General features: G+C 42.1%; 1 long non-coding RNA gene across 2 annotated transcripts in view; it reads right to left on the reverse strand.

Moving 5' to 3' along the window:
- Window positions 1-27598, reverse strand: part of LOC122457739 — a 59377-nt gene that overhangs the window by 17964 nt on the left and 13815 nt on the right. The window contains exon 4 of one of the 2 annotated variants that reach the window (XR_006277419.1): window positions 25200-25407. The exons of the other annotated variant lie outside the window; for it this stretch is intronic. This is a non-coding gene — a long non-coding RNA (uncharacterized LOC122457739). Of the gene's footprint in view, window positions 1-25199; window positions 25408-27598 lie in introns of those variants that run through there. 2 annotated transcript variants of the gene reach the window in all.

The raw sequence follows: 27598 nt of genomic DNA on the forward strand, positions 1-27598 counted from the left end.
GTGGTGGGACTAGGGGTTTCTGCCCAGTGAGAAGTGTGCCAAGGGGCTTCAGACCCGCAGGAGGCACTTACCAGGGCTCAGGGCTTCAGCCCCACTCTTGCTGAAACCCCGAGCACCAGCAGGAACCTCCCATGGGGCTAAAGCCCCAAGCCCCACCACTCTGCAGCAGGACAGAAGCCCCGAGCAGGTGTGCCTGGCTCTCAAACTTCTGAAGATTGTCATACGTGGCTCGGATGATCAGTAAGTTTGGCCAACCCTGATATAAGCCATTAATATAACAGACAGGCAACCAACAAGAGATCACAATCTCCCTTCAACGGTTTTAGATAGAGCTTTTTGAAAAAAATTGCTGAGCCAGCTGAGTTTCCCCCTCTTTTTATTAACTCCTATTCTGTACCAACGTCTCATTTAAGCAAAGATATTGATTCTGTTTTAATTGAAAGCCCCTAAAAGGGTCTCTAAATAAATAAATTGCAGACCCTATACAATATTCTGATTGAAGTCAACAGGAATTTTGCTTGAGTATTTTGTTCTGCAGGATAGGACTTTAATAGAGGGTGGGAGGTCATTTTTTATTTCAATATACAAGTAGTGTAAATATATTATGCAAACATTAAGTCCAAAGTGATGCATGTTATTAGCCAATTCAGAACAAAGAAAGCTAGAAAATCCACACAAATTAGATAAAAATTACACAAATATAAAACCAATTCCACTGTTCTGAAACGTGTGTTTGGGGAATAACAAATCCAGCAAGATGACATTGAAAGTCTATGCTGTGTGATTTACAAATCTCTATAATTATCAAGCCTTCAGTTATTACTTACTATTGTAAAATTCTCTCAACCTCTTGCCACAGATCTGAAGTGACCCACATGTTAACAATGTTGCCTCTCATTTTCAATCTTTTTATTTTCATTATGTAGGAAGGCTCCCTAAGGAGTCTGAAAATCATCCATGTTCCAAAATAGTAAAGCAAAAGCAGCATGCTCATGCATGACTATAAACAGCTAATCAGGATACTATTTTCTTTAATATCTACTGCAGATACTAGACTTGCAGGTCTAATCCTGCAATCCCACCACACTACAGATCTCCCACTGAAGGTGATAGGAGTCCTGTGCCCAGAGAACTTACAGGATCCAGCTCTGAGGATGTCTACACCTTAAGTGGAGACACTAAAATATCCCACTATAAAATTTATACATGAAAGTGCATGAAATATTCTCTTGTTTTTATCACCTTGGTGTAAAGTACTTCCCAGAACTACCCTATAGTGGTCACTAAATGTAGCATAGAGTAAGTATCTACATTTATAGATCTGTGACCCTATACTTCACTTGGTTACAAGCCAGTAATGCACTTTCCATGAATGTTCACATCTTTGTACAAATGTTCACTTTTTTAAAATAAAAAAGTGTATGAGTGTGGGAAAATCCAGATGTGGTTCCAAGAGCAAAATCTAAACTGTGTTTTTTGTTTTTCCACAGCACTGTTGTGTCTGAGCCATTTCTGTTCATAAAGGTGAATATGTAAAGAAATATATTATAGGACTGGGGGTGGGGGGAAGGGGAGCTGTGTAGCGGGAGGAGAAGGAGAATTTGAACATTTCCATGACCAGTCCTAACTTACATGAGGAGTTCCCTGGCACTGCTGCATGAGTAAGGATTTGCAGAAGAGACATTTATGGGTGCGTACTCACCAGACAATCACTTACAGCATAACTGAGTATTGTTCAGTTAGTTAGTTTAAATGTTTCATGTATTCATATTTACCTGTTCGAGTATCAGCAAACTATTTTCTTAAAGATTTGTTATTACTCGGCACTGCATAAATTCTATAAAAACAATGATTAAATGGATATGTTCCTTAATTATGTTTTCTTTGCTTCAAACCAAATGTAATGTGTAACTGAAGTGCTATAGGCCTTAAAATGCTTCATTCAGGCTTATCCCATGAATTCTAATATTTCAAGCAAAATCCCTAAGGGGATAAATATGTTTTCATCCTCTACAAGTCTGAACAATCTTCCAAGGAAGAATTTTTTTCCCTTCTCCCAATGACTGAAAATATTTGTCTCCAACCAGCCTTGAAAATGCATCCTCCAGGAATAAAAATCATTCTCCAATTGTAAGACTACTGTTCAAAACCCATTATGACCGAATGCATCCGATGAAGTGAGCTGTAGCTCACGAAAGATTATGCTCAAATAAATTTGTTAGTCTCTAAGGTGCCACAAGTCCTCCTTTTCTTTTTTGTGAATACAGACTAACACGGCTGCTACTTTGTAACCCCTATCACTTTCCCATCTGTGAATTCTGTAATTCACTGGTCACACACACGCTCGCTTGCTTACATACATGTACGGATATTTTATTTCAATAAAGAGTATAGCCCATTATTTTATAAATGAAAAAAAAAAATCTGTCCAAGTGGATACTTAAAATGCTGCCCCGCCAAAAAAACAAGGTGACTCCATAGTGGTCAGTGCCACACTAATACTAGCTTATGTATTCAGTAACTGCAGAGGGGGTTTGCTAAGCTCTACTGATTTAGAATATGTATTAGGTGGATACAGACTATTAAAGATCCCAATGTACATGAAAACAAGTGAGCCATGATTTTTCAGAATGTGCCGGAAACTCTGCTTTTGCAACACCAGTCCATTTCCCAGTTTGCCTGGGACTGGTAAGTATCCGAGTGTGTGTGTTTGCTTGCTGAGGAAGTATCCGAGCGTGTGTTTGCTGGGAGGGAGCCTGAGTGAGTGTCTGATTGGCTGCTAGCCTGCAGGGGGCGGACATTAGGGTGTCTGTGTGTTTGCGTCAGGGAAGCCTGGCTGTTTAAAAATAGCCAGAGCCTCGCGAACCAGCTGAGCGGCAGCGGAGCAGCGGGGACAGCAGAGCAGCTCACAGCAGGAGTTTGCCTGGGAGTTCGCCTGGAGTGAGCCCAGGCAAGAGGCTTACATCTTGCCAACGTCTCTGAGGAAGCTCATAGTAGGTAGGTGATATGGAAGGGGGGGATTCAGCTGTTGTGACCTGCACTGGATGTGCCATGTTTGTCTTTCTTCCACAGGACAGAAGCGACTTTGTCTGTACAAAGTGCAAGCTGGTCTCCATATTGGAAGAGAAGATTGAAGGTCTGGAGCAACAGGTAACGACCCTGCGTTGTATACGAGAGACTGAGGATTTTCTGGACCAAACTCAGGATAGCCTTCTAGGGGCACAAAGCTCTAAAGATATAGAGCAGGTTGCACAGAGGAGCCGAGAGGCCAGTGAAGAAGCTTGGCAACATGTGACCTCCAGAAGAGGTAAGCGGAATGTCCGGGTTCCAGTAACACAGACACAGGTAACTAACCGCTTTCATGTTCTCTCCACAGGTACCAATGCGGAGAGTGGACCAGATGATATGTCTGGGGGGAGAAAGCGGAAGGAGACTCCGCTGGTTGGGAGGCATGAGATGCGATGTCCTGAGGTTGGGGGTTCCACGACCACCACTCCCAAGAGGAGAAGGCGGGTGGTGGTGGTCGGGGACTCTCTCCTCCGGGGGACTGAGTCATCTATCTGCCGCCCTGACCGGGAAAACCGAGAAGTCTGCTGCTTGCCAGGGGCTAAGATTCGTGATGTGACGGAGAGACTGCCGAGACTCATCAAGCCCTCGGATCGCTACCCCTTCCTGCTTCTCCACGTGGGCACCAATGATACTGCCAAGAATGACCTTGAGCGGATCACTGCGGACTACGTGGCTCTGGGAAGAAGGATAAAGGAGTTGGAGGCGCAAGTGGTGTTCTCGTCCATCCTCCCCGTGGAAGGAAAAGGCCTGGGTAGGGACCGTCGAATCGTGGAGGTCAACGAATGGCTACGCAGGTGGTGTCGGAGAGAAGGCTTTGGATTCTTTGACCATGGGATGGTGTTCCATGAAGGAGGAGTGCTGGGCAGAGACGGGCTCCATCTTACGAAGAGAGGGAAGAACATCTTTGCCAGCAGGCTGGCTAACCTAGTGAGGAGGGCTTTAAACTAGGTTCACCGGGGGAAGGAGACCAAAGCCCTGAGGTAAGTGGGAAAGCGGGATACCGGGAGGAAGCACAGGCAGGAAGGTCTGTGAGGGGAGGGCTCCTGCCTCATACTGGGAATGAGGGGCGATCAACAGGTTATCTCAAGTGCTTATATACAAATGCACAAAGCCTTGGAAACAAGCAGGGAGAACTGGAGGTCCTGGTGATGTCAAGGAATTATGACGTGATTGGAATAACAGAGACTTGGTGGGATAACTCACATGACTGGAGTACAGTCATGGATGGTTATAAACTGTTCAGGAAGGACAGGCAGGGCAGAAAAGGTGGGGGAGTAGCACTGTATGTAAGGGAGCAGTATGACTGCTCAGAGCTCCGGTACGAAACTGTGGAAAAACCTGAGTGTCTCTGGATTAAGTTTAGAAGTGTGTGCAACAAGAGTGATGTCATGGTGGGAGTCTGCTATAGACCACCGGACCAGGGGGATGAGGTGGATGAGGCTTTCTTCCGGCAACTCACGGAAGCTACTAGATCGCATGCCCTGATTCTCATGGGTGACTTTAATTTTCCTGATATCTGCTGGGAGAGCAATACAGCGGTGCATAGACAATCCAGGAAGTTTTTGGAAAGCGTAGGGGACAATTTCCTGGTGCAAGTGCTAGGGGAGCCAACTAGGGGGAGCGCTTTTCTTGACCTGCTGCTCACAAACCGGGTAGAATTAGTGGGGGAAGCAAAAGTGGATGGGAATCTGGGAGGCAGTGACCATGAGTTGGTTGAGTTCAGGATCCTGACGCAGGGAAGAAAGGTAAGCAGCAGGATACGGACCCTGGACTTCAGGAAAGCAGACTTTGACTCCCTCAGGGAACAGATGGCCAGGATCCCCTGGGGGACTAACATGAAAGGGAAGGGAGTCCAGGAGAGCTGGCTGTATTTCAAGGAATCCCTGTTGAGGTTACAGGGACAAACCATCCCGATGAGTCGAAAGAATAGTAAATATGGCAGGCGACCAGCTTGGCTTAATGGTGAAATCCTAGCGGATCTTAAACATAAAAAAGAAGCTTACAAGAAGTGGAAGGTTGGACATATGACCAGGGAAGAGTATAAAAATATTGCTCGGGCATGTAGGAAAGATATCAGGAGGGCCAAATCGCACCTGGAGCTGCAGCTAGCAAGAGATGTCAAGAGTAACAAGAAGGGTTTCTTCAGGTATGTTGGCAACAAGAAGAAAGCCAAGGAAAGTGTGGGCCCCTTACTGAATGAGGGAGGCAAGCTAGTGACAGAGGATGTGGAAAAAGCTAATGTACTCAATGCTTTTTTTGCCTCTGTTTTCACTAACAAGGTCAGCTCCCAGACTGCTGTGCTGGGCAACACAAAATGGGGAAGAGATGGCCAGCCCTCTGTAGAGATAGAGGTGGTTAGGGACTATTTAGAAAAGCTGGACGTGCACAAGTCCATGGGGCCGGACGAATTGCATCCGAGAGTGCTGAAGGAATTGGCGGCTGTGATTGCAGAGCCCTTGGCCATTATCTTTGAAAACTCGTGGCGAACGGGGGAAGTCCCGGATGACTGGAAAAAGGCTAATGTAGTGCCCATCTTTAAAAAAGGGAAGAAGGAGGATCCTGGGAACTACAGGCCGGTCAGCCTCACCTCTGTCCCTGGAAAAATCATGGAGCAGGTCCTCAAAGAATCAATCCTGAAGCACTTAGAGGAGAGGAAAGTGATCAGGAACAGTCAGCATGGATTCACCAAGGGAAGGTCATGCCTGACTAATCTAATCGCCTTTTATGATGAGATTACTGGTTCTGTGGATGAAGGGAAAGCAGTGGATGTATTGTTTCTTGACTTTAGCAAAGCTTTTGACACGGTCTCCCACAGCATTCTTGTCAGCAAGTTAAGGAAGTATGGGCTGGATGAATGCACTATAAGGTGGGTAGAAAGCTGGCTAGATTGTCGGGCTCAACGGGTAGTGATCAATGGCTCCATGTCTAGTTGGCAGCCGGTGTCAAGTGGAGTGCCCCAGGGGTCGGTCCTGGGGCCCGTTTTGTTCAATATCTTCATAAATGATCTGGAGGATGGTGTGGATTGCACTCTCAGCAAATTTGCGGATGATACTAAACTGGGAGGAGTGGTAGATACGCTGGAGGGGAGGGATAGGATACAGAAGGACCTAGACAAATTGGAGGATTGGGCCAAAAGAAATCTAATGAGGTTCAATAAGGATAAATGCAGGGTCCTGCACTTAGGATGGAAGAATCCAATGCACCGCTACAGACTAGGGACCGAATGGCTCGGCAGCAGTTCTGCGGAAAAGGACCTAGGGGTGACAGTGGACGAGAAGCTGGATATGAGTCAGCAGTGTGCCCTTGTTGCCAAGAAGGCCAATGGCATTTTGGGTTGTATAAGTAGGGGCATAGCGAGCAGATCGAGGGACGTGATCGTTCCCCTCTATTCGACACTGGTGAGGCCTCATCTGGAGTACTGTGTCCAGTTTTGGGCCCCACAGTACAGGAAGGATGTGGATAAATTGGAAAGAGTACAACGAAGGGCAACAAAAATGATTAGGGGTCTAGAGCACATGACTTATGAGGAGAGGCTGAGGGAGCTGGGATTGTTTAGTCTGCAGAAGAGAAGAATGAGGGGGGATTTGATAGCTGCTTTCAACTACCTGAAAGGGGGTTTCAAAGAGGATGGCTCTAGACTGTTCTCAATGGTAGCAGATGACAGAACGAGGAGTAATGGTCTCAAGTTGCAATGGGGGAGGTTTAGATTGGATATTAGGAAAAACTTTTTCACTAAGAGGGTGGTGAAACACTGGAATGCGTTACCTAGGGAGGTGGTAGAATCTCCTTCCTTAGAGGTTTTTAAGGTCAGGCTTGACAAAGCCCTGGCTGGGATGATTTAACTGGGACTTGGTCCTGCTTTGAGCAGGGGGTTGGACTAGATGACCTTCTGGGGTCCCTTCCAACCCTGATATTCTATGATTCTATGATTCTATGATTCCCCACATAGACAAGTCCTGAAAGATAACTAGGTTGCCCTGACTCAGGCTCCACAGGTGTAACAGTGTTCACAAGCTCTGCTGGTACTGTTGAGCTCCAAAGTTCTTCAGGAATAAAGCTGAAGAATTCCTGAGCAGGGCCTCTGCTCAGCAGAAATGGAGTTCCTCTCCAACTTTGTTCTTGCAGATCTTAGGAAACTGACAGGCCTAAAGCTTCACACTGTACAAATTACGTCTAGATCAATTTTGTCTTGCAGGTAATGTCTGTCATAGGGTAAACTGAAGCCAGTCCTGTGATCAGTTCTGGTTCTGAGTATAAGCAATGGTATGTATATATAAATAGGTGTGCACACACACACACCGTTACACTAGTGCCAAGGTTGTGGCAGTAGTCCAGTGTGTCATGGCAGTCACCTATTAATCTTGAAACGAAGGAATTTGGTCTTTATTATTAAAGATAAATATTTGAGCTGACTGAAAATTTTCCAGTGGGATGTTCCTCTGTTGGAAAATGTCAATTTATTGAAACTGACATTTCAGGTGACCATACTGATTTAAATTTCATTAAAAAACTCCAGTATTTTGAAATTTGTTAGTTAGCTGTCGCTGAGTGGGGAAAGAGAACCCTGGTCTTCTGAAACACAACTGCAGGTAGTGGACTACCCCACAACAGTAGAACTATGGGATGGTCCAGCTGAATCTATTTAACCACTAATTTCCCCAAAGTCTTGTGGGAGTGGGAAGGCTGAGGGTCCTATATAAGTCAGCCCAGCTAACAGCAGCAATAGCAGGGAGAGACTCCATCCAGGAAGGAGTCTGTTCTGTTCTGACTCATGAAGGATTAGTAATAATGAAATTGTTAATTTACTTTTAAAAATTAAATGTTAAGAATAAACAAGTTGACATTTTTAAAAAATTAGGGTTTTTTATATATATTTGTGGGAATTTTTGATGTTCTATTCCAACTTGACATGAAAACAATTTTCAGAATTTCCCATGAAATAGAAATTCTGGGTCCTGAGCATATCTATTACATATAAAGTTCTGCTGGCCCAGGCCTCTGGAGCAGAAAGTCTACTACTAGGGAAGTTGCTAAGTATCCTCTTCCCAGTAACAAGTCAGCATGGTTAGCATTCAGTACACTGTGTGGTGTCTCTGTGTAGAGACAACCAAATTGAGCATACACCACTCTCAGCCTGAAATGGCTGATACTGCCTATAAAGGGAGAAGAGAGAGAAACCGTCATTTTTTAAAAAATCACCCTGTGTGAAGATTAGTCAGAACACTTCTAAAATTGCTGCTGCTTTATTTACATCTCTGAAAATACCCAGCAGTAATAAGGGACCAATTTTCACTTTGCAAAAAAAGCCACTGTGTTGCTTAGTTCTGCATTGCACAGCTACCAAAGAATAGTTGAGCTTGCCTCAAATGCTGGTTGCCTAACTAGCAATTTGTCTCTGCAAGACTGAGAAAGGCCTTACCAAGTGTGGGCCCCCAGCTCTATATAATGCTTCCCTGATTAAAGCATCCATGCTTTTCTTGGCTGACTGAGCATGAGACTTAGTAACATTGTTCTAAGAGGTCCCTCCTGTCATAATAGATTGCTGTTACAGTAGCTTGCCAGCTGCAGGCACTATGTATATTACAGTAACACCTAGTAATGGAATAAGCTCCCTTTGTGGTAGGTCTGTACAAATATAGAACAAAGCAACGGAGGTCATCCTACTACAAGCATACAAAGAAAACTATGTTCATGAAGTGCTTGATGAAAGAAGACAGTACACATGGAGGAAGGAATAAAATGTGAATGCTGCACTTACTCTCTCTCTTTATACTTCACCATTAGACCATAGTCTTCTTTAAACAGCAGACATTGGGGGGGGGGAAAGGCAACATGGTTCCCCACAGCAATTTCAACTCCATTTTTGGCAGTTACCACAGACCGATTCTTTGGTGAATTTTCAGAAACACAATGGCTGAGAAGTGTAACTACAAATAAATACCTTCACAATCTGACTGGAAAATGTGATGAATCTTTTACTATGAAAAAATATTTCTATTTCAATTTTTTTAGTAAGTTCGTCTCACAAATTCCTAAGAACCTAATTTCCACTTATGGTGACTAAAAATCAACGGTCAGACTGTTCCAAACAGGAGGAAGCTATGCAGTGCCTGATCTAGCATTGCTTGGTCAGTAGAAGGGGGACATCCAGACCTGCCTGAAAGAAATTGCTCTGTGCTGAAAGTTTGTTGCACTGAACACAAAGGACAGTTGGATTTTTTTCATCTGTTTCAGTTGCCCCTGTTACTCATACCTCATACTGACTTAACTCCATGCTCTTGCCACTTCTCCCTCTGTACTGCCTGTCACAGGCCTGAACAATGCAACTTATGGAAGAAACCATGCTGTTTGCCCAAGAGCAGGTGGAGTGTTACTTTCCAGAATGCCTTCTGGACCTCTCCTTAGCTATTGAATAACTTTGCCCTCTTTCAAGCAGTTCTGAAGTTAACAAAACAGGAGTCCACAAGCTATAAAATAATGTTAAAAACAGATTAAAATAAAAAATGATTTGCCTCACATAATTCATCTAAATACACAATATAGCCCAATGAGGTAAACTGTCGTCAGCTTAAAGAGCAAAAGGTCACATCTCTAGAAGGCAAATCACTGCTTAGGTCAGTCTGACCTGGCCTCTGGCTGCTGTGTCTCACAATCTCCCCTCTTAACTCCTATGTCTGCTTGGAACTAGGACAGTTTCCAGATGTTAGAGCTCATGATCATCCCAGATGGGTGTCTCAAAAGCATTTCAGAGGATATCTCCTAAGGTGTGTTACTAAGTATTTGCATTCTTTGTACCCTCCAAGAGATGGTACAAGGTGGGGAAGAAGGTCCTTAAAGCATTTGAAAGACACTGATTTATCTAGTCCCTAATGGACTTGTCTCAAGTACAGCATGTCACATCATTGTCTGACTAACCAGTTGATCCAGAAAAAAGAAGAGGAGAACTTGTGGCACCTTAGAGACTAACAAATTTATTTGAGCATAAGCTTTCGTAAGCTACAGCTCACTTCATCGGATGCATTCAGTGGAAAATACAGTGGGGAGATTTATATACACAGAGAACATGATCCAGAACTCCCAAACTGGAATTCCCATTGAATACATCACACTCACACATCTTTCCTTCTTATGAATTAGTGACAGACACCAGAGCATCCCTTGACCTCTGTTTACACTAGGAAGAATAGGTGTGTATTAACTAACACCTTAAAATCCTACCATAGATAAGACATTCAGCTTCAACATGTTAACTAGTTGAGTTAGGCTCTCTCCTATGGCTTACCTTAGCCAGCTAAGTAATGTGTTGAAAATACATGCTGCCTTGTTTAACTGAGATTTTAACCAGTGTTAGGTGTTTAACATGTTAGCTCTCTTATTGCGTTCTGTGCATGTGGGCCAACTATTCAAGGCATTTGCACTCTCCTAAGCTCAAGGATTGTTCCCGGATGGTGCACTGTAAGCAGTAGTTACCCCAAAAGTGGTGGGATGCAGCATGCAGGAAGTTGGTCACAGCTCCCAACCTGTCTGCACCAGCCTACACTCCGTAAGGGGAAAGATAGCACCAGGTATGTTCCTTCTGTAAGCCTGGGATTTCAGGGAGGCATTGCATCTCCTGCAGCTCCCAATGGGGCAGTGCGGCTGCACACCACTCCAAAAGCAGCCCTGAGTCTAGTGAGCACAGCTGAACCTTAAAATTCTAAACAAAGAAGATGAATTGTCCAGAAACAGTGTGGATCGCCTTCAAATATACTACATTTTGCAACCACTCTATTGCCTGATTATGCTTTCTCTGTGTTGGTAGATTTTATTCCTGTTTAGAGCAAGAGTAATTGCTATCAACACAATAAAATGGATTATTTTAATTTCACTATTTTCTTACTCAGGTTTCACAATGCAGGCACTTTGCCGATCCAAATATCAACACACAAGTAAATTCCTAGTCTATACAACAAGCAAACAAAAGTCAGATGGAGAGAGAGACAGACAGCTCCTTTGGTATTCTGGAAAGCAAAGGAAATAGCAATATTAGAGAGGCAATGAAAGATTTGTTTTCTAATCTTTCACAATGGCATTGAATTGTAGCTGTTGCTTGGATGCTCTTCCAGGCAACAAATACAGCACACAAAAATAGATTTCCTGAAAATTGTGAAGTCAATTGCTCTTTATTTACACTAGAGATGTCTTTAACAGATACCATTTCCCCCCCTCACAGACACACGCAGCATCCACAGTCAGCTGGTACCAGTTCTTGCAAATAAAGGTCTTTGAATATGACTATTGTCTTATTGACTTTAAATCTTATGCAAAAAGCCACCCACTTCTTATCTGTTAATGCAAGTGAATCACCATTATATAGTACTTCACAGGAACCTTAACACTGGTTCAGGTTGCCTACAGATGGCAGCCTCCTTTTAATAGGACCTACTAGTATATGAGTAGGTATGGAGGGGTTTGATTTAAATTAACAGATTTTGGTAAATAGCGATTTCAGCTGAGACACTGAAAACTGAGAAAATCCTGGTAACAGTCAGCACAATTCCAGTTTCCCCCTGTGCCTTGTGCCTACAGGGACTGGGTGTCCTTGGCCCAGCAGCAGTGCAGAGACCCCTCTGCAGCCCCCCTGTCATGGGAGGGAGGGAGCAGGGCCATGACAGCAGAGCTACAGAGAGTTCCCTGCACAGCCTTACAATCCTGGCCAGGGAATCTCTGCTCTACCCTGCCAGGACCGTAGCATTCGCCACACCTTGAACCTTCAGGGATCTGGTGCCACCAGCCCCACACCCATGCTGGGAATCCTCTGCAGCCACTCACTTACTCACTAGGCAGGAACTGTTCAGAAATGGGATGGCCTCTCCCGCAGTCAGGGTCTTGTCCTTCTCTCTGCTCCACTGGACCAGGACTGCAGCCTCCCTAGGGTGACTAGATGTCCCGATTTTATAGGGACAGTCCTGATATTTGGGGTTTTGTCTTATATAGGTGCCTATTACCCCCGATTTTTCACACTTGCTGTCAGGTCACCCTAAGCCTCCCCCACAACTTTAACTCAGGACCACAGCCTCCCCTGCACCTTGAGCCCCTTGGCACCCTACAGCCCTCCTGTCAGCACTGCCCTTACTCCCAGCCCTGCTCCCTCCCTCAATTTCCCACAACTGCAAAAATTAAAAATAAGAATCTGTATTAATCATAAAAATTACAAAAAAAAATTGGATTCTTTCAGGTCTATATATGAGGCTGCTTTAGCAATGACCCGATCTGATGCTGGTTTTGTTTGCTTATCTCATTTTTAGTCAAGACAACCAGGTTGTTGTTTCATTCGATTTTATATTTCTTTCTATAGCCTATGCTTTGCAATGTCTGCTCAGACTTATTTTATTTGTTTTGCTGCTTCGATGTCACCAAGATTCATTAAAGTTATCAGTATTCTGCATTTATCCACCTTTATCACACATTACCCTGTAAATAAATGCCTTATATATGGATGCATCATTCCTCATTACATGTATTTACCAGACCTCCATCTTCTACCACTGACTGGAGCTATTTTCCACTCTTCATGCTACGGTCATGAATGACTTCGAAATTAACAGGATGCAAAGCAGAGTGAGAAATCCTTCAATGCCTTTTTTCTCACATTAAGTGCATGAAGTCGGATTTCAACAATAAGGTGAACTGATTCCATAACCAGGAAGTAGTGTGGTATATGAGAGGGAACTTGTAATTCAGAGAATGAAAAAAGAGGTGACATAAGCCCAAATAACCTGCAATTATTAATTGTGTATTTTCAGGACAAATATTTGGGGCCATCAGCTGAGAATTCCTCTCACATTCTTCTCCACATGCATACAGATTGCACAACCATTCTTTAAAAAAGAGAAATTCACGCTCCCCATTCAGGGACTGTGATGTGTGGTACAGTGTGTTCAGGACCCAAGAGAGGCCCTTTGTAGACATAGATTTTAAGCTCAGAAGACACCATCATGATCATCTAGTTTGACCTACCACACATTGCAGATCACAGAACCTCACCCACCTATGTCTGTAATAGACCCCTAACCTCTGGCTCAGTTACTGAAGTCCTCAAATCACAGTTTAAAGATGTCAAGTTACAGAAAATTCACCATTTACACTAATTTAAACCTGCAAGTGACTTATGGCTGTCAGGGTTCCCTCCCCACTCTGAACTCTAGTTTACAGATGTGGAGACCTGCATGAAAGACCCCCTTAGCTTATCTCTACCAGCTTAAGTTAAAAACTTCCCAAAGGCACAAATTTTTCCTTGTCCTTGGAATGGTATCACCACCAAGTGAGTCAGACAAAGATTTAGGAAAAGGACCACTTGGAGTTCCTGTTTCCCCAAAATATCCCCCAAGTCCCTTCACCCCATTTCCTGGGGAGGCTTGAGAGTAAACAAGTAAGAAATAATCAGGTTCTTAAAAGCAGAACTTTATTATAAAGAAAAAGTAAAAAACGCCTCTGTAAAATCAGGATGGAAGGTAATTTTACAGAGTAATCAGATTCAAAACAGAGGATTCCCCTCTAGGTAAAACTTTAAAGTTACAAATAAAACCCAATCAGGAATAAACCTTCCTCTTAGCCTAGGGAAAATTCACAAGCTAAAACAAAAGATAATCTAAGGCATTTCCTTCCTATTATTTACAATTTGTAATCTTAGATGCTTAGTTCAGGTATGGCCTTAGGAGATGTATTTTCCCTGCCGTGGTTCCTCTCTGTCCCGGAGAGAACACACAGAAGCACAAAACAAAAACCTTCCCCCACAGATTTGAAAGTATCTTCTCCCCTTATTAGTCCTTTTGGTCAGGTGCCAACTGATAGCAGGCATAACAGGTAAAGCTTCTCAACCCTTTACAGGCAAAGGAGGGATTTTATGCTACCCTTAGCTGTATGTTTATGACATGCCCTATGCTGCAGAGGAAGACCAAAATCCTCAAGGGTCTCTGCCAATCTGACCTGGGGGAAAATTCCTTCCCAACCCCAAATATGGTGATCAGTTAGTCCCTGAGCATGTGGGCAAGACCCACCAGCTGGACACCCAGGAAATAATTTCCTGTAGTAGCTCAAAGCCCTCTGCATCACTGGCCATTGGAGATATTTGTTGCTAGCAGTCGCAGATGGGCTACATGACATTGTAGGTAGTCTTATTATACCATCCCCTCCATAAATTCATCAAGCTCAGTCTTGAAGCCAGTTAGATTTTTAACCCCCACTGCTCCCCTTGGAATGCTGTTCCAGAACTCCACTGCTTTGATGGTTAGAAATCTTTGCCTAATTTCAAGCCTAAACTTGTTGATGTCCAATTTATATCCATTTGTTCTTGTGTCCACATTGATACTTAACTTCTCTCCCTCCCTGACATGTATCCCTCCAATGTATTTATAGAGAGCAATCATATCTCCCCTCAGCCTTCTTGTGATTAAGCGAAACAAACCAAGCTGTTTGAGTCTCCTCTCAGAAGGTAGGTTTTCCATTTCTCAGATCATCCTAGTAGCCATTCTCTGCAACTGTTCCAGTTTGTATTCATCTTCCTTAAACATGGGAGACCAGAATTGCACACAGCATTACAGATGAGCTCTTACCAGTGTCTTGTATAATGGTAATAACACTTCCCTGTTTCTACTGGAAATAGTTCGCCTGATGCATCTTAACATTGAATTAGCCTTTTTCATGGCCACATCACATTGGCGGCTCTTGGTCATCCTGTGATGTACCAATACATCCAAATCTTTCTCCTCCTCTGTCACTTCCAACTGATTCATCCTCAGCTTATAGCAAAAATTCCTGTTAGTCCCTAAATCAATGACCTTACACTTTGAATTATTGAATTTCATCCCATTTCTATTCCTCCAGTTTTCAAAGTTTTCCAAATCTTCTTGTGTGATATTCTGGTCCACCTCCATATTGGCAATACCTTCCAAATTTGTGTCATCCGCAAATGTTATTAGCGCATTCCCACTTTTTGTGCCAAGGTCATTAATGAAAATGTTAAATAAGATTGATCCCTAGTAACCTCCCTCCAGCCTGACAGTTCACATTTCAGTATGACCCATTGTAATCTCCCCTTTAACCATTTCCTTATCTGCCTTTCAGCTCTCACATTGATCCCCATCTTCTCCAATGTAACTAATAATTTCTCATGGGGAACTGTATCAAATGCCTTCCTGAAACCCAGGTAGATTAGAACTACTGCATTTCCTTTTTCTTTGAGAACATAACAGATTTTTTAGAAAAAGATCACATTGGTCTGGCACAATCTACCTTTTCTAAAACCAGGTTGTATTTTATCCCAATTACCATTTACCTTTATGTCCTTGACTACTTTCTCTTTCAAAATTTGTTCTAAGTCCTTGCATACAATGGAGGTCAAACCAATGCATCTGTAGTTTCCTGGATCACATTTTTCCCCTTTCTTCAAAATAGGAATTATATTAGCAATTCTCAAGTCATAGGGTAAAATGTCCAAGTTTACAGATTCATTAAAAATCCTTGCTATTGGTCTTGCAATTCCATTTGCCAGTTCCTTTAGTAAGCTTGGATAGAGGTTACCTGGAGCTCCCCAATTTGGTTCCATTAAGCTGTTTGAATTTGACTTCCACATCAGATGTGGTAATTTCTACTACTATATCCTCATTTCTATTAGCCACCCTGTCATTACCCCTAAACTCATTATCCTTATTAAAAATTGAGGCAACGAATTTGTTTAGGTGTTGGACCACGCCTAGATTAAAGATAATCTTCAGCCCATCCTCAGTATTTAGCATCCCACTTCTTCTTTCCTTGCTATCTTTTTATTTATATGGCTATAGAAACTTTTACTGTACTATTGGATATAAATTCCTGTGCAGAGTTAAACTCTGCATGGCTTTTGAAAGTTCTCACTTTTTTCTGTACACTTTCTGACCTCCAAGAGGTAGCTTTCCTTGTTGATTCTTCCCATCTTCCATTCTTCATAGCCTTTCTACTTTCTCTTAATAACCTATTTGAGATGCTTGCTCATCCAGTTGGGTCTGCAACCTTTCCCTACAATTTTTCCCCCTTACTTGAGATGCAGGATTCAAAATAATGCCACACCTTCTCCACATTCAGATCCTTGAATTCTTCAGTTCAGTCCACTTCCCTAATTAATTCCCTTGATTTCAAAAGGACAAGCCTTAAAAAAAAATCAAGAACCCTAGTTGCAGATCTATTTTTGTTTATCCTGCCATTTAGTTTAAACTAAATTAATTTATGATCACTCTAACCAAACGTTGGTTAACCAAACCAAAGGCTGCCCTGTACAACCAGTTTTTCTATGAGGTCCTCACTACTTACCCATACCAAATCTAAAATGGCATCACCCCTTGTTGATTCAGTGATTATCTGATGAAGAAATCTGTCCGGTATCACATCCAGGAATATCTAGACCCTACCATTATTTGTAGCACTAGTCCTCCATTCTATATCCAGGAAATTAAAGTCTCCCATAATCACACAATTCCCAGTAATACTTTTCATTAAAATATCAAGTTTGGCAAACCTCAGACTTCTGAAAACCAGGAGATACAGAGTAAGTTACATACTAATGCAACCTTGTTCTGTCCTTATTGAGAAATGACATAATATGCTGATCAGACAAATACACTCAACCTTTGCAGATAGTGCAAACCACTCAGGGAATAAAGTACATGACCACTGTAGGACAGAGTCTATCACCCACTCTTTGCTAAGGAAAAATGTAGCCAGTACAGTGACAGAATGCACCCTGTATTCACACCCTACACACTACTGTAATAATCTTTGTACAAAATATGCCTTATAAGTTATCTTTTGATAACTAATAACTTGCTGGTCAATAACATCATGGTGAAATGTAGGTAGCAACATTATACATAAGCTGAAATACATGACTGAAATGTGTTAACCAGACAAGTATGTGGAATGAGTAAGCCTGTTTCTCAAAGATGAAGGACAAGTTGATGCCTCTAGCCACACTGCAAAGCATTGTGAGGCACCCCAGGCTGCAGGGCAAGTCATGACACAGCCCCTCATTGGTCTGGATTGCATCCCGTAATGTTATAAGTACACACAGCAGCTACCAACACCGGCCATGCACACAACCACTCATCCTACTCCACAATCAACCCTACACCTGCTAAATTTTACCACCCCTTCACCTTACACACAATTGCAGGTAACACAAACACTTTTGCTTAGCCAAAAGAGCCACTGACCATACTGCTAACAATGCCCATGGGAAGACCACCTCAGGACACTGCTAAACATATGTTACACAACTCAGTGCTAAATGAGGCAAACTGCATCCCTCAAGATATACAGGCACCGTTTGCTTTCATCACCCAGTGTGTCCGTAAGCATCAAGTACTGATTACAGTGCCCATTTGCTGCTACCCAAACACCAGTGATAACTCACAGATAATATCCATCCCCAATCAACTTTATTTACAATCTTTTGAATATGCACAATTCAGCGTTAGTCACAAGTCATTTGAACACCCCCCCCTTTTTTTTTGGCAGGAGGCTCTTTCTGGATGGAATAGGCAAAGTGGAGTGAGCTACAAAGAAGAGATGCTCTGTGTGTAACGGTCAGTCTTCTCTCAGGTGACCACAAGCACCTCTTTGCACAGGTTTCCTGGCCCTTACCATCTTCAGAAGCTAAAGTCTGGAAGCCATTCTCACTCAAACTGGGCAGTCCTTGGTGAAAGTGCAACGTACTACCAGCCAAACAAGCAGCTTTACCTATGCCATTACCCCCTTCTCCAAAAGTTGAACTCTGTGAAATGTCCATTACCAGCTTAACAGCATAAACTGCCTTTATTCTCTTCACCAATGAGAATAAGAATAGTGGAGGCAATCCACACTGTTAGACCGGCAATGATCACCAGCATAGCGGTCAGATCATTTACGTTTTTAGAGAAAAGGTAAGGCCATATCTATCCTAGAAACGTCTGCTGGTTAGTAATGTCAGGTAGAGGTATGTGGGATGGAGGAGTGTAGGGAGTGTTGGGAGAGCAGGGGAATACTTCTAAACAGGCAAAAGTCAAAGAAACAGTTATAACAGCATAAAATTTATTTTGCCAGTGTAAGTTGCTTCTGTACTAGGAGGGTTTTCCTAGTATAGATATCCCAACAAAACTTAAATGTAGACTAGGATAGGTACAGCTGCTAGTTTAGTTGGCAGTGGGTTTGGATGAAATTAATTTACATTTGCTAAACAAGGTCAATGAGACCTGCCAACAAGATGAATTATGGGAGCAGCATGACCTGCTAGGAGATGCTCCGAAGGATAATCAATTGGCTAGCTTTCAAAAAAGCAGTTTAATGCAGTCATAGGGTTTTTATTTCAACATGTGCAATGCTGCCCTTCAGGATAATAATGAAGCAGGCTCTGTCTCTGCCTCTTTTGTGTTGGCTAATGTCCATGGGGGCATTAACTGTGAGCTGTCTTTGCAATTGGGCATGTGAGGTAACCACAGCTGTGGTCAGCTGCGGTGCAATGTATCAGGGTGAGGAAGACTTCCTGTGCAGGGATAATCTCTCCTATAAGATCTATTTTACTTTGTCTAGATTCTTTCACTTGTTGCTTTATCGATGAACTGCAAGTCTGCATACCATCCCAGCCAATGTGTCATATAGTGCTATATGTACTTGCATCAACACTAATTCCAAGCGGATCTAGTGGAATCAATTTAAATATTTAAGAAATATTCTGTGTGTGGTGCCTATGTACTAAGCTGCTGTAATTAAACAGGACTGTAGAGACAACGGTTTAGAACACTCACAATGGGTGTATCTCTGTGGCCTGAAAGTCAGATAAATTAACAAAAACAAGTGAAGTACTAGCTTTGGCCATTGACATGAATCTCTATGCAAGACATACATTAATAAAAGGCAAAATGGCTGGGATGTGTAGCAGCCTGAAAGTGTCTGTTAGACAAGTAACATTCAGTTTGCTCAATGGGTATGTGACACCTTGTTCAGTACCATTCAGAGTTACCATTTTCCCCACTGATTGAGACTGGGTGCTAGCTAGCCTTATGTAAAAGAGATGGCATTTGTCCCTTAGCAGCACATCTGGTACATGTGGATAGCATTCAGTAGAGACTTAGTTTTCCAGTAAATGTCATGCTAATGTCTTCACAGAAAGGACTTGCGCTTCATGTCAGTCATAATATGTTTTTCAGTCACAATCAAAAGAAACTCTCTGTTGCACAGCCAAGTGGGTACAGTCTTTTATTGTCTTGGCAGCTGTCTCTTATCTATGTGCCTGTTGTCTTTGTTAATTTCATTTTCTCTATATACAATGTAAATCTCTTCTGCAGTTCTACCAGAATAGCTAATTTTGTTTCTCACTTGGCAGCATATGGTACTGAGCTCATCCAAAGCCCATGCCTTTCCTTTTCCAGGTAGCTACCTTTCTGTCTCTACATAGCACTGCTGCCCAGAATTGCTCATTTTCTCTTTTTTTAAACTTTTTTTAAACACTTGGATAGAAGAAAAGCTTCAGTCCCCAATTCTCAATAAGTCACACATGCTACAGAAGATCTTTATGGGAAATAGTACTGCTAACATGCACAAACTGGCTCTCTCCTTCCTCTCTGATCTCATTTCTTCTGCTTCCCTTTCCATTCACTTTGCTCTACTCGAGCCAAAACAAAACAATGAACTTCCCCATCTATGTCTCACAGATCCTGGCCTTTTCTCCAGTGGGCACTCACACCGGGAACTACCTCTCTGGATATGCTATTCCTTCACTGAATTCTCCCTTCGGTTCTCCTTCCAAAACAAAAATCACTATAAAAACCTCAGTCCTCCCTTCAGAAAGGCCTTACTAAGATAGGATAGATCATGATCATTTTTTAAAAAAAGTCAAAACAAAAATAATAGGACTAAACAAACCATATCTAGTCTCAAGTCATGGGACTGATTCAACATACTGATTTTTGCTGGACTCCATCCATTCCCCATCTGTACTTTGATTATGTAGGTCCTGATCATGCAAACATTTTCTAGCAGCTGTAGTGCTTAATGCCATGAGTGCTATCATTGGCTCCAGTGGGACTACTGATGGCTGGCAAGCTTCATTTAGTAAGTGTCTACATAATTGGACCTTTAGATTTTATGTTGTAGAGTATGGACTATAGCTATCTTTATAGGATACCCAGTACAGTGTTTGCTCTACTAGGCTAATCAATAAGATACATTTTAATAGAGAGAAAGCTTGTTATATAGTTTCAACACTGTAGATAATCTATCTTATTTTTCTCCTTACTGTATTTCAGAACAAGGAATGCATATTTTTCTCTCTCACACACGTATACCCCCAAAAGGTTGCAACTTACAGAGAAATGCTCCATGAATGGGATGTGTCAAGTTCTCTAGTTAGTACTTTGATCCTACATAATTTACTTTGTAGCCATTAAATTTCCAAGTGCTGATGAAAGCTAAAATGATAACTCTGAGGAAACTAAATAAAGGGCAATTAAAAGCACATGTGTAGTGGCCCACCTGGGAGATACATTTTTGTAAGGAAAAAATGCAATAACTGGTTGGGGAACTCATCTCATGAACATTAGTATAATAATTGCAAGAACTGGAAAATCTAATTATGGCATAAGTACAATCAGGTTTTAAAAAAAATTCAGCATATTCTTCTTAGTGGCAATGTAGTATTAGCGTACCCACCAAACAAAGTAAACTTTTCCTTTCAGACAAGATGCAACAGTACCTTTTCTTTGAACTTCACAAATCAGCGAGTGTGACTAAGTTAAGTGTGAACACCTTCACCCATCTCTTGAAGTACAGTAATTGGAGATTGCCTCTTGAAATGAAGCAAAACGGTTATTGCCATGTAACACTGTTCATCTCTCTAATACTACTAGCCTCCCAGCAATGGCAGTTTTCACATTTGTAGCTAGTAGTAATAGAACACTGAAGAGACCAGTTTTGACTGATCATTATGGCTAAGATTTTTTCCCTGGATATTTTTAGTAAAAGTCACGGACAGGTCATGGGCAAAAAACAAAAATTCATGGAAGCAGTGACCTGTCCGTGATTTTTACTAAAAATATCTGGGACAAAATGGGAATCTGTAGGTCCCCACACCACCTGAAGTGGGGCAGCTACACAGGGCTAGGAGCTGCCTGCAGCAGCCAAGGGCTGCGGGGTACCCCTGCCGCCTGCAGCTCCAGGGGTTCCCTGCTGACTGCAGGGGCTGGGAGCTCGGGCGTTGCCCCCACCATCCACAGCCACTGAGAGCTCAGGATACCTTCACCACCCACAGCTGCCAGGAGCTGCAGGGGCCTACAGAGGCCTCATAGGTATCCTGTAGCTCCCAGCTCCCATCGGACAGTGGGGGACCCTGCAGCTTCCAAATGCTGAAGTCATGGAGTCACAGGAAGTCACGGATTCCATGACTTCCATGACCTCCATGACTAAATCGTAGCCTTACTGATCATAAGTAAAGTTAGACACTTATAATAAAGAGTTCTACCTTGCAATAAATTGCTTCCTCTAAAAAGGAGTGTCACAGTCACAGAACCTACAGAGTTTCAGTTAAAATGAGAAACCATCTTGGCAAAATGAAAACCAAAGACCCTAAAAAGACATGCAACTAACATGAGATCAATATCCTCACAATTTAAATGGATAAGTAATAAGGAACATGAATAGATCTTGGAAAAAAATTAGATTATGCTAATCTTTTCTTTGGTTTTAATTTATCTCAAGGTACATGGTGATAGCAGAGCCATGTGTCATGTGCCAGCAATTGATACGAGATGTAAATGGTTTTAAAGGCCAAGGTAAAGGTGTCTAATTTATCAACATGATTCTTGAATTGGGGAGAGGGTTAGGAGAAGTGTCATTAGAATGAATAAAGGATTAGAAAGCTTGCATATATTGACAGATTTGAAGAGATCAATCTGTTTAGAAGAAGGTTAAGGGTTAGCTTGATCACAGTCTATGTATTTATGTGGGGGAATAGAAATTTGATAACAGAAGCCTGTTTGATCTAGCAGACAAAGATATAACGAGATTCAGTGGTTGTCCATTGAAGCTATACAAATGCAGACTAGAAATAAGATTCAGATTTTTCACTGATAGTTATTAACCTTTGGAACAATTTACCAATTTCAGGGATTCTCTATCACTGGCAATTTAAAAATTTCCAAATAGGATGTTTTTCCTATAAGATGCTCTAGTTCAAACAGAAAATTATTTTGGGAAATTCCTATAGCCTGCGTCATGCAGGAGATCAGACTAGATGACCACAATAGTCTCTTCTGGTCCCATAGCAACTACAACTTTATGAAAAATGTGATGGAAAGGAGTTCATTGAGGGAACTAGAAAGCTAAAGTCTACAAAGTGGACAAAGGAATTTAGGAGACGTAATTCATCTGAACTTCGGTGTGTGTTTTCCTCCACTCTCCCCAATATAACATCTCAAAATCTTAATTGAAAAATTAATTCAAACTGACTTTTGTTAAATACTGAAAAATAGCTGAAGAGTTATAATAAAGGGCAATTTTAACTTGCACTGTATCATGTTGGGAGGATATATCCAGAGGGGCTCCTTATAGGGTTAGGTGTTTCCCTTAAAATTTCATCAAAGATCTAGAAAAGGGGGTGAACACTACATTAAATAAATTTGCAGATACTAAATTCAAGTGTTTGTTTTCTCAATGAAATACAGAGGGACCTAGGATATAACAATGTTTCAACCTGAAAAAATGCAAGGTAATTTCTATGTGTATAATGAATAATGTGAAACTGAAAATAAACAGGATACAGATATATGGAAAGCAGATTTGCTGAAAGAGGTCTGGAGTGATACTGAAAAACAAATTATATACAAGCTTGCAAAGCTGTAAGGCAGCCAAAAAACAAAAAGTCAATGTTAGCCTCCAATTCCAGGTGTCCCAGATTCTAGAGAGAAAATACTCTCACTCCGTGGACCCAATCCAGCAGGGCACAGAGTACCTACAGTTTCACTTTTTTTTTTTTTTTTTTTCCCAACCAAATGCATCCGATGAAGTGAGCTGTAGCTCACGAAAGCTTATGCTCTAATAAATTTGTTAGTCTCTAAGGTGCCACAAGTACTCCTTTTCTTTTTGCGAATACAGACTAACACGGCTGCTACTCTGAAACAGTTTCACTTGTATCCACAAGTACTCAGTACTGCAAAGGAGATGCTCAGCACTTAGTATAACTAGGCTCTTTATGAAACATTGTGGTGAAATCATGTGCAAAACGTTACACTAAGTTCTGGGCCCTTCAGTTCAAGAAAGTTGTTAAACTGGATGGAAACAGGAAAGACCAACAAGTAATTAAAGGGAGCTTGAGGACATGATTTAAAAGGAAACTTAAAAGAACTTATTAGTGGCTTGAACATATGATAACCAACTGGGTATATGATAACTGCTTACACAAATACCAAGGAAGGAAGGGATTGCAATCAGGATCAACTGAGATTATTACACATCCTATATTTCTCTGTGTTTAATTTAGTCAACTCCTGTAGTGAAATGTGGAAGCCTACCAATGGAAATGGTGTGTAGTTGCAGCTGTGTCAGTCCCAGGATATCAAAGAGACAAGGTGGGTGAGGTAATATCTTTTAGTGGACCAACTTCTGTTTCTATTTCAGATTGCTAAACTGTATATCTTCCATTGTTGTATGCAGTATAGTTGTAGCTTTATCAGTCCACAGCTACCACCACAGCGCAGACAGCAATGGAAGAGATCAAATGTAGCCATCTGAAATGGAAACAGAAGTTGGTCCAATAAAAGATATTTCCTCACCCACCTCGTCTCTCTACTGGAAATGGTGGAAGCCTTATTGCTGGAGTCATTTAAGACTAGACAAATCCCAGTACTGGAGCAATGTACCTTAGGGAACAATCTACTACTTTCGGGGAGCTGGAATAGATAACCTCTTGGTCCTGTAGAATATACAGGGACTACATCTGGAAATCACAAATCCAGGCTCCTGTCACAAGAACACATACGTGAAGCTGATATATAATAATGTTATGAATATAAGATGAAAATGTTATGAACGCTGTGTGTGTCTGGGGAAGTAATTGTATATTATTTTATAAGAATTTCCTGTATGATTCTACTCATCCAATTTATGCTTGGGGCTGTGGGAATAACAAATTAAGGCAACACAATGGCTTCCCAGTTAAAAACACCCAAGCACATACTTGAGAGACAGTGGGCAAAACTATTAGCTTTAAGGACCTTACATCTTGTTTCCAAGGAAGATTCAAGCTTGTTTTGCTAGGCTGGAAACTTGGTGAGCAAAAGGATACTCAACAGTTTAAAAGCCTTCGGAGAAGAGTTAGGGAGTCACTTGTCAGAAGCTGTCTAGGGAGACAGGCTGACAGAGACTCTGCAGGGAGAGTCTAAAGAAATTGGACCATCCCAGATCTGGGGAACAGCAAGTGTTAGGAGCAAAGTTTGCTATACATATTGTTTAAACATAAGTTTTCTCTGAAATACTTGTGTTCTAAATTAACTTTTACTTTGCTGTAAGGAGACTGTTTGGTCACTGATTACTACTGTCGTTGCCCTGGAGGAAACAGAATTGGAGGGTCTGGACATGAGATAAAATCATGGTTGATACACAGGGGACTGCAACCCAGGGCCTAGTCAGAGTGGGAGAATCATGTGAATCCCCCCTGAGAGGGAGGCGATGGCTAGAGGGAGACCTAGCGAGAATGTATTCAAAGACAGCAGGAAGAGGTCAGCAGTACAAATGATCCAGTAACTTCCCTGTACTACTGCAAAAAATATTTGCAATTAAATATGGGCAACATAATACCAGGTGATTAAATCCCCGAGAATTTTAGAACAGATGTTTGTGGTAAGAGTTCCACAGATATGCACTCAATTAAGATAACATATTGTAAAATAATCCCAAACTTCCTATACATAACAAAACACATTCTTTTCTGATATGTCAGAGGTAATGAAAAGGCCTGAAAATTAAGCCTTTAGAATTAGGATCCACGTGTCTTTTTAGCTTATTCTAATGCTGCAATACAATAGAAAAGAAATCCACATGCAGTCTTCCCATGGTGCCTACATTTCCAAACAATAACACAACATATATTTCTCTAGTATTGTGGATGAATGCAGAATCCTTGGAATTCCTTCAGCAGGTTTCAGGGGATATGCCAAAATGAAAAATTCCTGCTCAGTGCAAAAAGAGAATGCACTGAGTGCTCTGAAATGGGTGGTTTGCTGTGTGCTGTGAACACCGGGAGACAAGAGTCCTTCCAGGAACAGTCAGAAAAGCTTACAAGACTCATAAATCTGAGGGCTGAAAGAAATCAAAAAATAAACATGTAAAAAATGGGTGATCTCACCCACATATGGGGAATGTGTGTACACTATGGGATACACAACAAAAACCATGTTAAAATATCAAACAAAAGAATGTCCAAAGCATTTGTGCAAGAATTGCCACAATAACCTGGGTAATTTATATGATATATTATGATTAAAATGCCCATAATTAGGAACTTTTTTAAAAGCACAATCCAGGGTCTAAGTTCATCAGTACTGTAACTGCACTGAAAATGGGGACAGTGCATATTGAACACATTGCTGAATCGGGCTGGATGAGGCACTGATCCCACCATGAACAGCCCTTTCACCCTGTGGAACTTCAGTGATCAGGGCCATGGCCACTTCATGGGCTTAGAAGGGAATCAGACTCGGTTTGGGAAAACTTCTGCCCACGTTACTGCTTTTCAGGACTGCAGTGCCTAGACAGCATACAGGAGGAATTCAAAGTATGTGGCCCTGATTCAGCAAAGCATTTCAATACATGCCTAATTTTAAACACATGAAGTCAGTGGGACTCCTCCCAGTGCTTTGCTGAATCAGGGCCTAAATTTGGAGCCGAGAAAAGGCAAGAGACCATGTTAAAAGGCCTAATCCGGTGCAATCTATGGGGAGACTCTTTTTGAATTCAATGAGCTTTGGAGCAGTGGCAGATTTAGAGTTAGTGGGGCCCTGGGCTCAGCTTTATTTCCCCCCTCCCCCCGTACCCAGCCAAGAAAAAGAACATTCTCTCCTATCTCCCCCCCATTTTTCATTATTTTTTCTTCATCCTCCTCTTATATTATAAATAATGGGAAGTAAATGAAAATAAAGTGAGGTATCTTGATTGGTGTTGGGGTGTAGGAGGCAGCGTCGGGAGGAAGTTTGGGTGCGGGGTGTAGGCTCTCGGCTGGGGGTTGGGAGGTGGGCAAGGGGGTGGCACGGCTCCCAAAGCGACTGGTGCACACATTCCTCTGGCTGTGGCTCCTAGGTAGGGACAGCAGGGGGTCTCTATGCGCCGCTGCCCACAGGCACCGCCCCTGCAGCTCCGATTGGCCACAGTTCCCGGCCAATGGGAGGTGCGGAGTCAGTGCTCGGGGTGGGGGTCAGCGCACAGAGATACACACACACACACCCAGGGGCTGCAAGGAGGGAGGGAGGTAGAGTGGGCAGGAAGCCGCCTTAGCCCTGCTTCTGGCACGTCTCTGCGCGCCCCTTGAAGGGACAGGAGCAGCTGATCTCCATGTGCTGCCTGGGATGGGGACAGCACGCAGAGCCATCTCCCACCCCACCAGGGGCATGCAGAGACGTGCTAGCAGCCAGTCGCTTCCAGGAGTGGCATGGGGCCACCAGACATAGCATGCAGGCAATCTGCCTGCCTGAGCCCTGCTGCACTATCGGCCAGGACTTGGGAGCAGGTTGTCAGATATTTTTCCTGCATTTTGGGGCACCTTTGTCGTTAGGGACCCCATGCCACTGCATGGTTTGTTTCATGGTAAATCCGCTCCTGCTTTGGAGCAAGCCTTAACAGAAAATTTACAGTTTTGTATCTTTGCATCTTTTTACATACTATCAGTTGAAATTGTAAATTGATAAGAAATATCTTCAGTCGTTGATAATAAAATTGCTTTTAATGTCTTATCTTAAGAAACAAAAAGCTGGATTGTGCCTTGAATATTAAAAGAAAACTATGATTTCAATGTAATAATAGAACAGCCTTTCTAGTAATAATTATGAGGATGTAGGTTATTAAACTTGTACAAGCATATATTTACATAAACACAATGTCCCTGGTAAATTTTGTCATTTTAATGCCACTATTCCATGGGTATTTATCATTTTCTGTACAATTGGCAATCAGAAGGCCTAAACAAACATTTTAACTCATCAGCAGGCTTATTTTGGGAAAGAGTTGCAAGGAATATGGAATCTCCATTATTTCTTCCCTAAAGAAAATGATAAACTTATACAGGAATCCAATTAATCAATCTTTATGCTTCTATCTCCTATCTAAAATGGCTAAAGCAACAATTAAATTTATATCTAATTGTAGTTGCTGTTGCCCTTAAAGTTGTCTAAATTTCAAACACAGTGAAGTTTTACTGCAAAGTAAGGCAGGTTTTCCTGGTATAAAAGAAAAGTCTCCAAGGATTAGTATACCTGATCAAATAAAAGGATTGGATGGA

Source organism: Dermochelys coriacea, chromosome 1, assembly GCF_009764565.3.
Source record: "Dermochelys coriacea isolate rDerCor1 chromosome 1, rDerCor1.pri.v4, whole genome shotgun sequence".
Classification (NCBI taxonomy): domain Eukaryota; kingdom Metazoa; phylum Chordata; order Testudines; family Dermochelyidae; genus Dermochelys; species Dermochelys coriacea.